The following is a 16,037-nucleotide window of genomic DNA, read 5'->3' on the forward strand; positions in this document are numbered from 1 at the left end:
CCTCCTGCCTGCTCTGTCTGTCTTTCTCTCTGTGGTTTGTCAGTTCAAGGTCCTAAAAAAGACAAACTTTACATACCTCCTTAACTATACTGCCCCAAGGCTGTGGGCTTGTGTCTCTGTGTGTCGTGAAGGAGGAGGAGGAGGAGGGTAAGGAGAGGTGAACAGCAGAAGGAGTCGACATCTTTGTCTCAATTATGATAGATTTATATATATTCTCTTTTTCCTCTTTCAGGGGCGAAGCAGTTACCGACACAGCTGTAAAATAAATTCCAGAGAAGAGGTGCAGACAGGACAGGTGGGAGAGAGGATGAGGAGGGACGGGAGCGGGAGGTGTGTCTGGGAAACGCTCGAATGAGAAAACATCCGATTTTTTGGGCGAGTCACTGCCAGCCTTCTGCGGGGATTAAAGACGCACACACACAGCGGCAAGTGTGTGCTTGCAGTGTGCTTTATGTGTTGAAATCTGTGCAACCAAATTCCACATTCCAGTCATTGCTTCCTCCATTTCATCATGTGAGCAGGGAGCATAGAATTGGCGATGATAGAGAGGGAGGTTTATTGGTATGAATGTGTGCTTTTTTTGGGGGGGGGGGGTTAAAAAGAGAAATTACATGCTGCTTGAAAATGAACTGGCATGAACTGGCATTTAAACTCTGGTTGGTATTTATCGACCACAGTCCCCCCCAGAGGCCGACAACCAAACAAAGACGACCTAAACCTACGCAGAAGTGACGTCAAGTCACACAAAATTGCATACAAATAAGAGAAGGTCACAATTTTATAATAACAGTACCGACTATGTGTTTCCTGTTTCATTAATAATTTGGCATGATCAGGACGGGTCCTCGGTTCAAAAGCTGACAGAATGATGTTGTTTCTGTCAACCAAATTGAAACTTCTACCAGTCCAGATTTTAAAATAATAAAACAGCCAATTTTTTTCCCGAAAATAAAACCGCAGTAATTTCCTTTGTTTGTGAAATAACTGCCAGGCCAGATGAACTTTATGAACCAGCTCAAAAATTGCACTTATCTACAGTAGAAATATTTGCGGTAAATGCCTGAATGACAGTCAGACCTGTATCCACAGCAGAGGAACCAAAGAGAGAAGTTTCTTTTCAATCTTAAATCATTATGTGAATTCTTTAACCAAATAACTAAACCTGGAATTTCTCAAGACAGGGAAACTTTACAGTTGCACTTATTATGATTATCATTAAAACAAATCATAGCTTATAGTGTATTCATGGCAACTAGCACCTTCATTTCATCTACCAGGTACAAGTTGTGACCTTGAGGTGAACACAGAGAACTCACTGAGCTCTTTGGTCCATGAAAACCAAAGAAGAAATGGAGAAACCAGACTGCTGCAGCAGCTTAAGACAAACCTTTTTATTTACAACAGATGCTTTTATTTCCCTCATTTTCTTGAAATCTAAAGAAGAGGCTTTTTTAACTGAAGTGCAGTAAGTGTTTCAACTAAACCTGAAGGCCATTCATCTCCAGAGAAAGATCACTGCAGATTTTTGGTACATTTGATGTGGTATCATATACTGGCAGAACACGTGTCATTATCACAGATATTATTCACAGCATAGTGGATTTAGTTACTATGCAATCCCCTTTAACAACACAAGCAGTGTTTATATTATTTATGGTTCAGTTTCTCTCTCTTTTCACAGCTGTCCTTGCTTGGCATCATCTCCGTTTATCAATGCCGTGTTTTTCAGCCTCAACATCCTGTGCCCTGCGGTAGATAGAGTACCCTTTGCACCAGACACTTGTACGACTCACACAGCAGAGTCATTGTCCTCCATGATTGTGGAAAATAGCTTCCTTTTTTTTGTGTATCTGTTTCAGTGTGGTGGTACAGCAGCAGCAGCAAACTGGTGGCGGCTCCTCTCCGGGTTCGTCCGTCCATCCTGGTCTTTACACTTCTTGGATGGCGTGCTGGAAACAGTCAGTAACAAACATGTGGCATCAAGTTAAAAGGATTTCACTATGAAGTATCACACTTTTAAGTCTGGAAGCTTCTCAGATGATCACCAGTTTTTAATTCAATAAGTTTATCTGGATCGGATTTAGTTTACGAGCTACTTTCCATCCGTAGTCCCAAACATCCATACACATGTGCATATATATTATACACCCACTCACATGTCACAAACATTCAGGTACAAAACATATTTCATAACAGAAGGAAATAGGAACATACAGTTATTAAAATACTTCATACTTTGACAAAGTTAAAAAAAATAATTAGATTAATGCTAAAAGAAAAAGCAGATTGAGCAAAGGCAGAGCTACGCTTAGGGATTTTCTGTCTATGATTTTCAGGGCTTGTTTGTGGAGCGACCTGATGGGTTTCAAGAGACAGATGTGTTGGACCAACCACATCAGGTGAAGCGGCTGCGTTTCTGTTCTGTTGAGCACACAATACAGTAGAAGTGGTTGGTTACTGTGAAGGAGATTTCCTTCCAAACAACAGAGGAGCTCATGATCACTTTTAATCCTCTGATGACAAGCGAGGCATTAAAAATCTACGTCCTGTTTCGCCAGAGCCGGCAACAACAGACGATTGGCCTCGGATTTGGCTTCTGCAGCGTGGGCCTCACCTAGAGACAAGATAACATGTAAATGACAACAAAGGTAGATTTGTACTGGAATCAGATTATATAACAGAACACAAATGTCCCTTTTTTTTAACATCCCTCCTCATTCATTTCTACTCAATACACTAGAAGGTTGTCAGTAGCCATGTCTGATTTGTGTGGGTCATGAGACGCTCGTGTAGTGTTGTTACACAGTCTGCAGGCACATAATTAAATGCTTTGTGGATTTAGAGTAATGAGGGCCTAAGTTAACAAGACCTTTAATTACATACATGCTCACATGGTTGCTTTATGGAAAAATCCCAGTTACACAGTTGTTTCTTGAAGTCAAAGGTACAACGCACCAAACGGCTGCTTTGTTTGTTTTTTTATTTTATCTAAGGTGAGGATTCGGTCCCCCCGCCGCCGGCGACCCTCTGCCACGTTGACGTCTGCCTCGTGCGTCCTCTCAGCCTCCCGACACCGTGACTCTCTCTCCCTACGCTCACTGGAAACACCGGAAGGAAGAGGAATGTCACGAATTTCTCCACCACAGAGACAAAATTAACCTGAAAATCAGCCGGTGGTTGGTTTGCCCCAGGAAGTCTCATGTGTCGTGTCGTAACTGTCTCCGTTTCCAATAGGAAAGTTAGTGTTGCATGTCCTGATTGCTTTTAAATGACTGTGTATATGTGACCTGCAGCTGCGTTGATTCTTTTACATGAGGTGGAATTTGTATGTTTTTGATTTCAGAGGATTCCCCACTGGTTTGATGCTTGTTGTGGACCGTGCTGGAGTTTAGAGACTCTCCTCCATTGGAAACCAACAGAGCAGGGTTTGAGACAGTTGGCACGACTCAGCTCAGCTGCATGTAAAAGAAAAACCACACCTGGAGGGTTTTTTTTCCCCCCTTGAACACTTTATCCAGTGTGTGTTTGCCCAGTTCAGAGCGTGTTGTGGCTTTGTCCAAGCTGAGTCAGTGATATTCTGGATCCTCTAGGCCAGAACTAGCCCTGGAAACACGCAAAAGGTTTCAATGGATCTCTGTGGAGCCTGGCTGGTGCGTGTGGCTTCCGACAGACATATGGTGCAAGTGTAGAAAGTACAGTGTGGTAATGTTGTGTTTGTATGGCAGTTTGCTGCAAGTTCCTTCGGAGCTGCTGTACAACACCTTGAGAAATGTCGACTGGGACTGACATGAATGAATGAATGAATGAATGAGCTGGAGGGCAGATGAAGGTGTATATATTATACACATATTTAAGTGCACACAACATTGTGCACTTTGAGCAAGCGTTCTTGGGACTTATGTTATTTATATACAGAATTTGTTCAAGAAGAAAATATGTAATTTTTGTCTTATAAATACAGTTTTATTTGCACATAAGCACCATGTTGCACTGTGCCTTGTGCTGCTCCATGCCTGCCATCTTGTGGTTTGCTAATGTCACAACATCATTATCAATAGCTGTAATAGGACCCTCTATCTTTTAGAAAGTTATTAATGATTGAACCTTAAGGAATATTTGTTAATTTGCTTTGTTATATTTTATATTATATGACACTGTTTGAACTAGGGAATCCTCTATTTTTGGGGGGGCTGTGTGGATGATTTCCTTCCTGCTGTGAAAACTTTGACATTTGACAGTCTCCATTGATGTGTTTTGTCTGTGTGGTCAGAGAGCAGGAATCAGTAGCAGGTCCACTCAGCTGGGTGATCAACTCCTCCTCCTCCTCTTCACCTCCAGGTGTCGCTGTCAAAGCTGCAGCAGCTTCCGCTTCACTTCCTGTCTCAGGTGTGTGAAGTAAACAGACAACCTGAAGATCACCTGAGTCTACGAGAACTTCGCTCCAAGTCTCTGTAAGTGCGATAAAACTTTCACTAAACTGACGAACAAAGTTTATGAAGAAACTGTTGAAGCTGCAGAGACGTGATGACGTAGAAAGAGACGTTTGAATCTGCCATGGTAACAAAGACAGCAGCTAGCTCAGCGGCTAACAGCTAACTGGTACAGGTGAAACAGGAAGTGTGTGTGTGTGTGTGATACTAAAACTAACACTGAGTGTTTTCATGTCAGGAATAAGATTTTATTTCTAGACTTAGAAATGATTGATTTGATTATAAACATGTTGAAATGTCCTCAGAATGAACCAGACACTGTGTAGTCTGTCATTTAACTTCATGTATGGAAACAAAACACGGGTGTTGATACAGGTATGTGTGATGACATGTTTGTCCCTAAGAGACACACAACAGTCCACCACAGAGCCCAGTTCACTGACAAAAGACAAGTGTAAAGTTTCCAGAGGTTTATTTGACATAAATGTAGAAAAGAAGCAGGAGAGTAAATGAAGACAGACAGAGACGCAGCAGCAGCCTCCATGTTCATCATCTCTGTCTCTTGTGACACAGACAGTCCCCGTGAGGACAAGCGGATCCGACGGAGTCTTCAGGACCTGGACGGAGCTGCAGGGAAAAGAGGAGAGGTGAGGACCAGACCAGACTTTGTGCTCTAACAGTATGTGGAGATGTATGTTAGTGTGTTCATACAGACAGGCTGGATTGTTGACTTTGTGCTTTTGTCGTCGTCTTAGTGGCCACAGAAGTGGATCATATGTTTACAGTTTATTTCACTTTGTAGTAAAAGAGTAAAAACTACAGCTCCTTCATGTAAAAGTCTTTATTTTTAACACAACAATATTTGCATCAATACCTTTTCTCCAGCTAACAGTGTTTAATATTTTTTTATCTGGATAGTGTCAGTGTGTTAGAATTATAATAAGAAAGTGTTTGTCAACTTTATTAATGTTTAAAATGTAAACTGCAGATTTTCTGTCATTTAAAACTAACCTGGTGTAATTCTATGCTTTGACCAGCAGATGGCGCCAAATCACCAGCTGGAGCCAGGAGTGAGCCACCTCAATGTTTCTGGAGAAAACACAATGTAAGTGTGATTTGTAGCTGAACTGTTGCAGGTCAAACATTTCTAAATGTCAGGATGAGTGTGACTAAATGTTTTTTGTGTATGTGTTGTCCCAGGTGGAGAGTCAGAGGTGTTTGTGAACATCACACTGAAGATGAAGCAGGAGGAGCTGACTGACTGTCTGCACAGCAGTAAGAGCATTTCTTTATTTGTCATTAACGCTAGTTTGTTTTTCTGGGGTTCACCTCATTAGTGTATATATAGGTTTGTATATGACCTGATTGTAACTGTACATACTAAACTTATGGTCAACAATACATGTGTTTTAAAGTTTTGTATCTTTTTAATTTATTGCATCTAGCCGTATTGCTTGTTTATGTGTTTTGACTGTCACAGACTCATTTACTCAAGATGTCTCCTTTGACGCTCCAACGAGGTGACGTCCTCCAGGAGGGCCATGGAGCACAGATCTTACATCTTTACTTCAGGTTTGGTTTTTATTCTGTACTTATTTTCATTTACAAACAACTTTACATTGTTTAACCTTGATCCCATCCCTGGTTCGTGGCGAGTCGGCCATCTTGTAGACCAGGCCATGTGGCTGCAGGTGTTGTTTCAACCACGAGCACTTTTGACTGAGTCAAGTCTGGTGTACTGCTGCTTGGTTGGAACGAAGACCTGCAGCCACATGGCCTGGTCTACAAGATGGCCGACTTACCCAGTGAAGCACATGGCACAAACCAGGGATGGGATATGTAAAGTTGTTTGTACAAAATAAAAACCACAAACCTAAAGTAAAGACGTAAGATCTGTGCTCCATGGCCCTTGTGGAGGACGTCATCTCGTTGGAGTGTCAAAATTGGAGACATCTTGAGTAAAGAAGTCTGTGACAGTATAACAAGCAATAAGGCAAGATGCAATAAATGGTATGTGTGGTATGTGTATGTGTGTATATATATATATATATATATATATATATATAGCAAGATGCAATAAATGGTTTATATATAAAAGATACAAAACTTTTATTTTAGGTTTTTATTTTGTACTTATTTCATTTACAAACAACTTTACATTGTTTAACCTTGATCCCATCCCTGGTTTGTGCCATGTGCTTCACTGGGTAAGTTGGCCATCTTGTAGACCAGGCCATGTGGCTGCAGGTCTTCGTTCCAACCAAGCAGCAGTACACCAGACTTGACTCAGTCAAAAGTGCTCTTGGTTGAAACAAACACCTGCAGCCACATGGCCTGGTCTACAAGATGGCCGACTTACCCAGTGAAGCGAAGCACATGGCACAAACCAGGGATGGATCAAGGTTGACAAACATTTCCACACGATTAACATTGTTGAGTCTTCAATGTCTTCTTTGAACCAGGTGGTGAAGTTCTTCTGGACTCAGGTGGACAGCAGCTCCTGAAAGAAACATGGACAAGCAGTGTTAGACAGGACTACCTGCAACTCATGCTGAATGTGTCCTTTGTCTTTCAGACTGAACAAGATGGAGGTATGCGTCTTGTGGAAGTAAGTAAAGATTGCAGTGTGTATTCAACAGTATGCCTTGAGTGTTTCTTACCAAGTAGAGGTGGCAGTAGAAGCACTAGCCCGTCAGCTCAGGGTTGAAAACCTGCAAAAGAGACAAAGATAGAGTGAAACAAACACTATCAAATGAATAAAAACCTTAGTAAAAGATGTAAGATGCCTGGTCTTTGAGCAAAGTTGCATTTCCTGACGCTTCCGCCTGCAACTCATGTTGAATGCATCCTTTGTCTTTCAGACTGAACAAGATGGAGGCAACTGTGTGACTATGTGCATGGGGAAGTAAGTAAAGATTTCTGTGTATGCTTTGAGTGTTTCTTACCAAGTAGAGGTGGCAGTAGTAGAAGCACAAGGTAGTCAGTCAGCTCAGGGTTGAAAACCTGCAAAAGAGACAGATGAGTGAAACAAACACTATCAAATGAATAAAAACCTTAAGTGTAAGATGCCTGGTCTTTGAACAAAGTCGCATACCCTGATGCTTGTAGACCAGGCCATGTGGCTGCAGGTCTTCGTTCCAACCAAGCAGCAGCACACCAGACTTTACTCAGTCAAAAGTGCTCTTGGTTGAAACAAACACCTGCAGCCACATGGCCTGGTCTACAAGATGGCCGACTTACCCAGTGAAGCACATGGCACAAACCAGAGACGGATCTAGGCTGACAAGCATTTCCACACGATTAACATTGTTGAGTCTTCAATGTCTTCTTTGAACCAGGTGGTGAAGTTCTTCTGGACTCAAGGTGGACAGCAGCTCCTGAAAGAGAGAACATGGACAAGCAGTGTTAGACAGGACTACCTGCAACTCATGCTGAATGTGTCCTTTGTCTTTCAGACTGAACAAGATGGAGGTAACTGTGACTATGTGTCTTGTGGAAGTAAGTAAAGATTGCCGTATGGAGGTGGCAGTCATAGAAACACATGGTAGCCAGTCAGCTCAGGGTTGAAAAAGAGACAAAGAGTGAAACAAACACTATCAAATGAATAAAAACCTTAGTAAAAGATGTAAGATGCCTGGTCTTTGAGCAAAGTCACATTCCCCTGCAACTCATGTTGAATGTGTCCTTTGTCTTTCAGACTGAACAAGATGGAGGTAACTGTGTGACTATGTGTCTTGTGGAAGTAAGTAAAGATTGCTGTGTGTATTCAACAGTATGCTTTGAGTGTTTCTTACCAAGTAGAGGTGGCAGTAGAAGCACATGGTAGCCAGTCAGCTCAGGGTTGAAAACCTGCAAAAGAGACAAAGATGAGTGAAACAAACACTATCAAATGAATAAAAACCTTAAGTGTAAGATGCCTGGTCTTCGAGCAAAGTCGTTTCCGCTGACGCTCCAGTGCAGAATGACTATTTGTAGGACACTGCTCCTCTGGTTGCTGCAGTTGATCGTCAGGACGGGAGTGCGGACACCTGTGCTCGGCCAATGGAGAAGCAGCTCCGCCTTCCTGGAGGACGTCATCGCTTCAGCTCAACATTCAATCTGTGTCACAGTACGAGTCAGTAACACGTCTGGTCTCAGATCCACCGCTGGTGTAGTGGATATCCTCCTGGCTATGGACTCTGACATCGTGGGTTCGAGTCCTGGTGTTGGCTTCTTGGTCTTCTCCTTAAGTTTCTTTGTATGTGCTGCTTTGTATGAGTCAGTACAAGTTCCAACACATCTGGTGTCAGATCCACCGCTGGTGTAGTGGATATCCTCCTGGCTTTGGACTCAAGAGATTGCTGGTTCAATCCCTGATGTTGGCATGTTGGCATGTTGGCTTCTTGGCTTCCTCCTTAAGTTTCTTTGTATGTGCTGCTTTGACGATGTCAAATACACTATAACCAATATCTTTGTCACACTGATTAATGGTACAGTGGGTTGCGTGGCCGCTTGGGGCACAGCAGACCACGGGTTCGATCCCCAGGGGGGACAGTGAGAGAAGAAGAAGGCCGGTTAAAGAGATGCATGAGAAGTGAGTAAAGAAGTGGGATTTTATTTACTTTATTACTTAAAAATACAATAATACTTAATAATAGTTCTTACTTTAGTTTTTTTTATTTACCTACACTATTTTTAGTTACTTATCATTACTTTTATTTTCTACTTTATTCCTTACTTTTAGTTCCTATTTTATGACCTATATACCCACATTCATTCACGCATTCATTCAGACGGACGAACAACACAACACAGAGACGAACGACACATAAGTCGGGTTGGGACCAGTCGGGTCCGGTTGGGTCGGGACTGGTCGGGTCCGGTCAGTCGGTAACACCCTTATCCGGCCTTCTTGTGACCCACCGTCGTGGTGGGGGGGAAGGGGACCGCTCCCACTGGGGCTCGAACCCGTGGCCTTCGCTACCCAAAGCGGTAACGCAACACACTCGGCCACCGAGCCCGAGACAATCCACTGGTCATAGTGTATTTGTCATCGTCAGAGCAGCTACAAAGAAAGTTAAAGAGAAAACCTCTCACTGTCTCCCCTGGGGATCGAACCCATGATCTGCTGCACACAAAGCAGCAGTGTAACCCACTCAACCATTAATCAGTGTGATAAAGACATTGGTCATAGTGTATTTGACATTGTCAAAGCAGCACATACAAAGAAACTTAAGGAGGAAGCCAAGAAGCCAAAACCAGGGATTGAACCAGCAATCTCTTGAGTTCATGGCCAGAGCAAGATCCACTACACCAACAATGGATCTGAGATAAGATGTGTTGAAACTTGTACTGACTCGTACGGCTGCACAACAACATACATAACAAAAGCTGAATAAGTGAATAATTTTGACAGTCTCCTTCACTGTATTGTTGATGGGATTGTTTTGGAGCAGGATGATGATGATGATGAAAACTGTGCGTGGTCGCGAACCAGCGACCACTGCGTTGACAGGCGGGGTGCATATCCATTGGACCACAAGTGGATGATGGAAAAAAAAAAAAAAAAAACTGGGAGTGCTGATCGTGAGAGGATCCTGGTGTTCGGGGACCGACAGACCCCTCAACCTTTTCCAGCATCATGAGAACAAACTAGCTATAGAGTCAAACAGCATAGATCAGCATCGTGCTGATCTATGCTTATTTGACTCTATAGCTAGTTTGACTCCTTGTTGGTTAGACATCTAGAGATCTAGAGATAGAGCCTATCTCAGTAACACAGTGAAAGACAGAAGAATTAAGAAATGAAACAACACCCTTTCTTGTAAGGCTGATCAACTTTTTTTTTTTTTTTTAACTTTATTAACACTTGTGTACATAACAATGCTGTTGTGCCAGGGTAAGAGCAATATATAAAAGTATAAATATACAAAGAGTAAATAATAACCATTTATTTATATAAAAATACAAATAAATGCATTGATAAAAAGTAAACAGGCTCCAGAAGATATTCACCATCTCTTCTGGTCATAATTTCTAGACTTTTTAGATCAGTGTCTAATGAGAAACGATTGATTTGATTAGATTGTAGATTTCGACCCCAACAATGGCATTTACAACGCTGCCCTTTCATCTGTACCCAGGAGATTAAACTCAACCTCTAACGACTCTCAACGATTGTCGTTCACCAGGGTTTCACCTGACTGTTGTCACATAACTCTAAAGGGGACCCCAACAATGGAAGGTGAAACCAGTAGCTATAGAGTCAAACAGCATACAGGTATGTGTGATATTATGAAGCCTTAATCTTGTTTGTCCCCTAAGAGACACACAACAGTCCACCACAGAGCCCAGTTCACTGACAAAAGACAAGTGTAAAGTTTCCAGAGGTTTATTTGACATACATGTAAATGTCAGTGTGAGAATTAGAATAAGAAAGTGTTTGTCAACTTTATTAATGTTTAAAATGTAAACTGCAGGTTTTCTGTCATTTAAAACTAACATAGTGTAATTCTATGCTTTGACCAGCAGATGGCGCCAAATCAGCAGCTGGAGCCAGGAGTGAGCCACCTCAATGACTGTCACAGACTCATTTACTCCAGATGTCTCCAGTTTGGTGCTTAACGAGGTGACGTCCTCCAGGAAGGCGGAGCTGCTTCCCCATTGGCTGAGCACAGGTGTCTGCACTCTGGTCCTGATGAGCAGCCACAGCAAACAGAGGTGCAGAGTCCTACAAATAGTCATTCAGTTCGCTGGTGCGCCAGCTAGAAGATGCGACTTACCCAACGCGACTTTGAGATGGAGTCATGGAGCACAGCGCCTTATGTCTTTAACTTCAGGTTTGGTTTTTATTTTGTACTTTTATTTCGTTTTCAAACAACTTTACATTGTGTTTAACCTTGATCCATTTCTGGTTTGTGTTGGCAGTGGAGTCTGCCATGTGCTTGACTGGGTAGGTCAGCCATCTTGTAGACAAGGCCACACTGCAAAAACTCATCTTACCAAGAATATTTGTCTAGTCAAAATGTAATTTCTAGTCAAAACTAATCTAATTATACTTAAAACAAGAAACATCACATACAAAGTAGCTTGTTTGTAGACACCTTTGTACTTATTTCAAGCATATTTTCACTTGAAATAAGTTTTTAAAAAATTTGATAGGGGAGGAAGTTTTTCTTCCTCATTACAAACACAAAAAACCTGCTTTCATTGGCAGATTTTTCTACTTATTTCAAGTGAAAATTTGTTTGAAACAAGTGAAAATTATCTACAAACATATACATTTTTAGGTGATGAGTCTTATTTTAAGTGGAAAGAGATTAGTTTTGACTAGAGTCCACTGCCAACACAAACCAAGATGGATCAAGGTTGACAAACATTTCAACACGATTAACATTGTTGAGTCTTCAATGTCGTCTTTGAACCAGGAGTTCTTCTGGACTCGGTGGTGGACAGCAGCTCCTGAAACAACATGGAAAAGCAGTGTTAGACAGGACTACCTCATGTTGAATGTGTCCTTTGTCTTTCAGACTGAACAAGATGGCGGCAACTGTGACTGTGTTGTGAAGTAAATAAAGATTTCTCTGTGTATGCCTTGAGGGTTTCTTACCAAGTAGAGGTGGCAGCAGTAGCCAGTCAGCTCAGGGTTCAACACCTACAAGAGACAAAGATTAAAGTGAAACAAACATCAAATGAATAAAACCAAACCTGAAGTCAAAGATCTAAGAGTTGCTGCTCCCAGCGCCGTCTCTTGTGTAGTCGCGTCTTCCGAGTGCACACACCTGTGCTCGGCCAATGGAGAAGCCGCTCCGCCTTCCTGGCGGACGAGATTGGAGACATCTGGAGTAAATGAGTCCGTGTGACAGTCTGATACGTTCAAGAAATACATAAGCAAGTAAAAAATAAAATAAGCAATAAACAGACAGACACAAGTTGTGGTAGTAAAAAAAATCTGAATCAAAACCAGCATCTGTTACATACATGAAGGTAAAACAAATACAACATGCATACCTATAGTACATACTGCACAAATATATACACAAGGATTGTTGACCATAGCGCTATACAGAGCGATTGATATTGTTATATCAATCGCTCTGTATAGCGCTATAGTATGTACAGTTACATTTAGCTGGTCGTATATAAACCTACTGAATACACACATGGCTACACATCAATGAGGTCCCAAACCCCAGAAAAACAAACTAGCATTAATGACAAATAAAGAAATGCTCTTACTGCTGTGCAGACAGTCAGTCAGCTCCTCCTGCTTCATCTTCAGTGAGATGTTCACAAACACCTCTGACTCTGCACCTGGGACAACAGATACACAAAAAACATTTAGTCACACTCATCCTGACATTTAGAAATGTTTGAGCTGCAACACTTAAAGCAGAAGTAAGTGATATATTTGTGTTAATATAAGTCATAGTTATATCTTCCGACAGCAATCACTTACATAGAGTGTTTGGTCTGAAACACGGGTCTGTCAGTCACTCTGCTCTGCGCCGAGCCGAGGAGAAAACATTTATCGTATCCTACAGTTTTTATCCAATGAGGAGAGAGAACAGCATGCAGGGCTGTGTGTGCAGCCAAGGGATGCGCGTGAATGTGGTGACGTAGGGACGAGGACTGTTATGGTGCGTTCAAGGCAACTCGTAACTCGTGTTTTTCCGACCTGTGAAGTCGTAGGACCAGTTCGATCTGGTACGAGTTCACGGGTCGGAAGTTACGAGTGGCCGTTATAATGACTTTCACAGGTAAAACAGGTCGGAAAAACACGAGTGGGTTGCCTGAAACGCTACAAAGTCGTAAGTTGTGACTTGAAGCTGTAATTTACGGTTTCAAAAGCCTGCCTGGAACGCAGCATTAGCCAAAACGACCGGATCGCTTACTTCTGCTTTAAGCTACAAATCACACTTACATTGTGTTTTATCCAGAAACATTGAGGTGGCTCACTCCTGGCTCCAGCTGCTGATTTGGCACCATCTGCTGGTCAAAGTATAGAATTACACCAGGTTAGTTTTAAATGACAGAAAACCAGTTTACATTGAAAACATTAATAAAGTTGACAAACACTTTCTTATTCTGACACTATGCAGGAGAAAAATTACTGCTGCAAATGTTGTGTTAACTTACAATGTGGAAAAAAACACATGATCCAGTTCTGGTAGGTAGGTCACCAGAGTGGTCACATATCCAAAAAGCACAAAGTAAACAATCCAGCCTGTCTGCATGAACACACTAACATACATCTCCACATACTGTTAGAGCACAAAGTCTGGTCTGGTCCTCACCTCTCCTCTTTTCCCTGCAGCTCCGTCCAGGTCCTGAAGACTCCGTCGGATCCGCTTGTCCTCACGGGGACTGTCTGTGTCACAAGAGACAGAGATGATGAACATGGAGGCTGCTGCTGCGTCTCTGTCTGTCTTCATTTACTCTCCTGCTTCTTTTCTACATTTATGTCAAATAAACCTCTGGAAACTTTACACTTGTCTTTTGTCAGTGAACTGGGCTCTGTGGTGGACTGTTGTGTGTCTCTTAGGGACAAACAAGACTAAGGCTTCATTATGTCATCACACATACCTGTATCAAACATATGACCTGTGATTTGTTTCCATACATGAAGTTAAATGACAGACTACACAGTGTCTGGTTCATTCTGAGGACATTTCAACATGTTTATAATCAAATCAATCATTTCTCATTGGACATTGATCAAAAAGGCTAGAAATTAAATCATATTCCTGACATGAAGACTCTGAGTGTTAGTTTTAGTATCACATACACACACTTCCTGTTTCACCTGTACCAGTTAGCTGTTAGCCGCTGAGCTAGCTGCTGTCTCTGTTACCATGGACACACGGAGCGGATTCAAACGTCTCTTTCTACGTCATCACGTCTCTGAAGCTTCAACAGCTTCTTCATAAACTTTGCTCGTCAGTTTAGTGAAAGTTTTATCGCACTTACAGAGACTTGGAGCGAAGTTCTCGTAGACACAGGTGATCTTCAGGTTGTCTGTTTACTTCACACACGTGGGACAGGAAGCGAAGCGGAAGCTGCTGCAGCTTTGACAGCGACACCTGGAGGTGAAGAGGAGGAGGAGGAGTTGATCACCCAGCTGAGTGGACCTGCTACTGATTCCTGCTCTCTGACCACACTAAAAGACCACACACAGAGACACACAAAGAACAACAACAAAAAATGCATCAATGGACACTTTATGTCAAAGTCTTCACAGCTGGGAGGACATCATCCACACAACTCACTCCTCCTTTCTCCTCCAATGCTGTTCAATGTAAACTGCAGGTTTTCTGTAATTTAAAACTAGCCTGGTGTAATTCTATGCTTTGACCAGCAGATGGCACCAAATCAGCAGCTGGAGCCAGGAGTGAGCCACCTCAATGTTTCTGGATGAAACACTGTAAGTGTGATTTGTAGCTGAACTGTTGCAGCTCAAACATTTCTAAATGTCAGGATGAGTGTGACTAAATGTTTTTTGTGTATCTGTTGTCCCAGGTGGAGAGTCAGAGGTGTTTGTGAACATCACATTGAAGAACTTTTCTGGGCAAATTGAGTCTTAGGCAACTGGACTTGTATTTGTCTATCTTATGTCTAAGACCCAGGTATTTAACCTCTATGGGAGTGGTCACCACCTACCTGTTTAAAAATGTACTGGTTTCACCTGCCATTGTTGTTGAAACCAGTAGGTACTCTATCTGTAGATCTCTAGATCTCTAGCCGGAAAAGTCAAACTAGCTATAGAGTCAAAGGTTGAGGGGTCTGTCGGTTCCTGAACACCAGGATCCTCTCACGATCAGCACTCACAGTTTTTTTTTTGTATTGTTGTGGTGCAATGGAGTTGCTCCTTGCCTGTCAACGCAGTGGTCGCTAGATCGAGACCACGCACAGTTTTCATCATCTTCATTATCCTGCTCCAAAACAATCTTATCAACAAAGACAAACCAAACATGTCAATGAAGGAGACTGTCATAATTATTCACTTATTCATCTTCATGAGAAAACTCCATCTCTTCAGCTCAACATTCAATCACTCTGCAGTACAAAGTCCACATGTGCAGACCTGGAGCTGCTGGTGGTCTGGTGGATCTGCTCATGTTAATGGCTGCGGAGGTCGCTGGATCGAGACCATGTGATGCTTTTAGTTTGTGCATGGTTTGTATATGGTGCTGTGCCACAGTACGAGTCAGTACAAGTTCCACATTGAAATGAAACCCACCAGAGAAAAGTAAAGTGCCAACAGCAGGTGTTGAACCAGTGACCTCTGCGTCCACAGTCAGGAGCTTGTCCTGTAGGCCACCACTGGATCTGGGACTTGAAGATGTGGGACTTGTACGGCGCACGGCACAGCAGCAGAAAGCAAACACACCAAAAGTGACAAACAGTAGAAATTCCCAAGTGTGAATTCTCAGGATCAGTGGTGGTCTAGTGGAAAATGCTCCTGTCTGAGGACTCAGAGGTTGGAGGTTTGAAACGAACTCCAACCAAACCAACTCCTAGTGCAGAGTGATTGTTGTATGTTGTTACTTTTTCATGTCACGAGTCAAAATCTTCTTCACCAACATGTTCGTCTTTGCCAATTTGCTCAAAAACAATATTATCAACAAT

The 16,037-nt window shown here is 42.3% G+C and overlaps 2 long non-coding RNA genes across 2 annotated transcripts; one reads left to right on the forward strand and one right to left on the reverse strand.

Annotated features, from left to right (window-relative positions):
• Positions 1 to 4,827: 4,827 nt before the first annotated feature.
• On the forward strand, positions 4,828 to 8,340 carry LOC146990807 (uncharacterized). Its single transcript, XR_015037946.1, has 5 exons — positions 4,828 to 5,077; positions 5,468 to 5,535; positions 5,631 to 5,705; positions 7,769 to 7,901; positions 8,144 to 8,340. It is a non-coding gene; the product is annotated as an uncharacterized LOC146990807 (long non-coding RNA).
• Positions 8,341 to 13,330: 4,990 nt separating this feature from the next.
• LOC146990808 (uncharacterized) lies at positions 13,331 to 14,546 on the reverse strand. Its single transcript, XR_015037948.1, has 3 exons — positions 14,379 to 14,546; positions 13,674 to 13,779; positions 13,331 to 13,397 (listed from the first exon to the last, which is right to left on the reverse strand). It is a non-coding gene; the product is annotated as an uncharacterized LOC146990808 (long non-coding RNA).
• Positions 14,547 to 16,037: the final 1,491 nt, after the last annotated feature.

The sequence above is a fragment of the Trachurus japonicus genome, chromosome 2 (assembly GCF_045865225.1).
Source record: "Trachurus japonicus isolate A0001 chromosome 2, Traja_1.0".
NCBI lineage: Eukaryota > Metazoa > Chordata > Actinopteri > Carangiformes > Carangidae > Trachurus > Trachurus japonicus.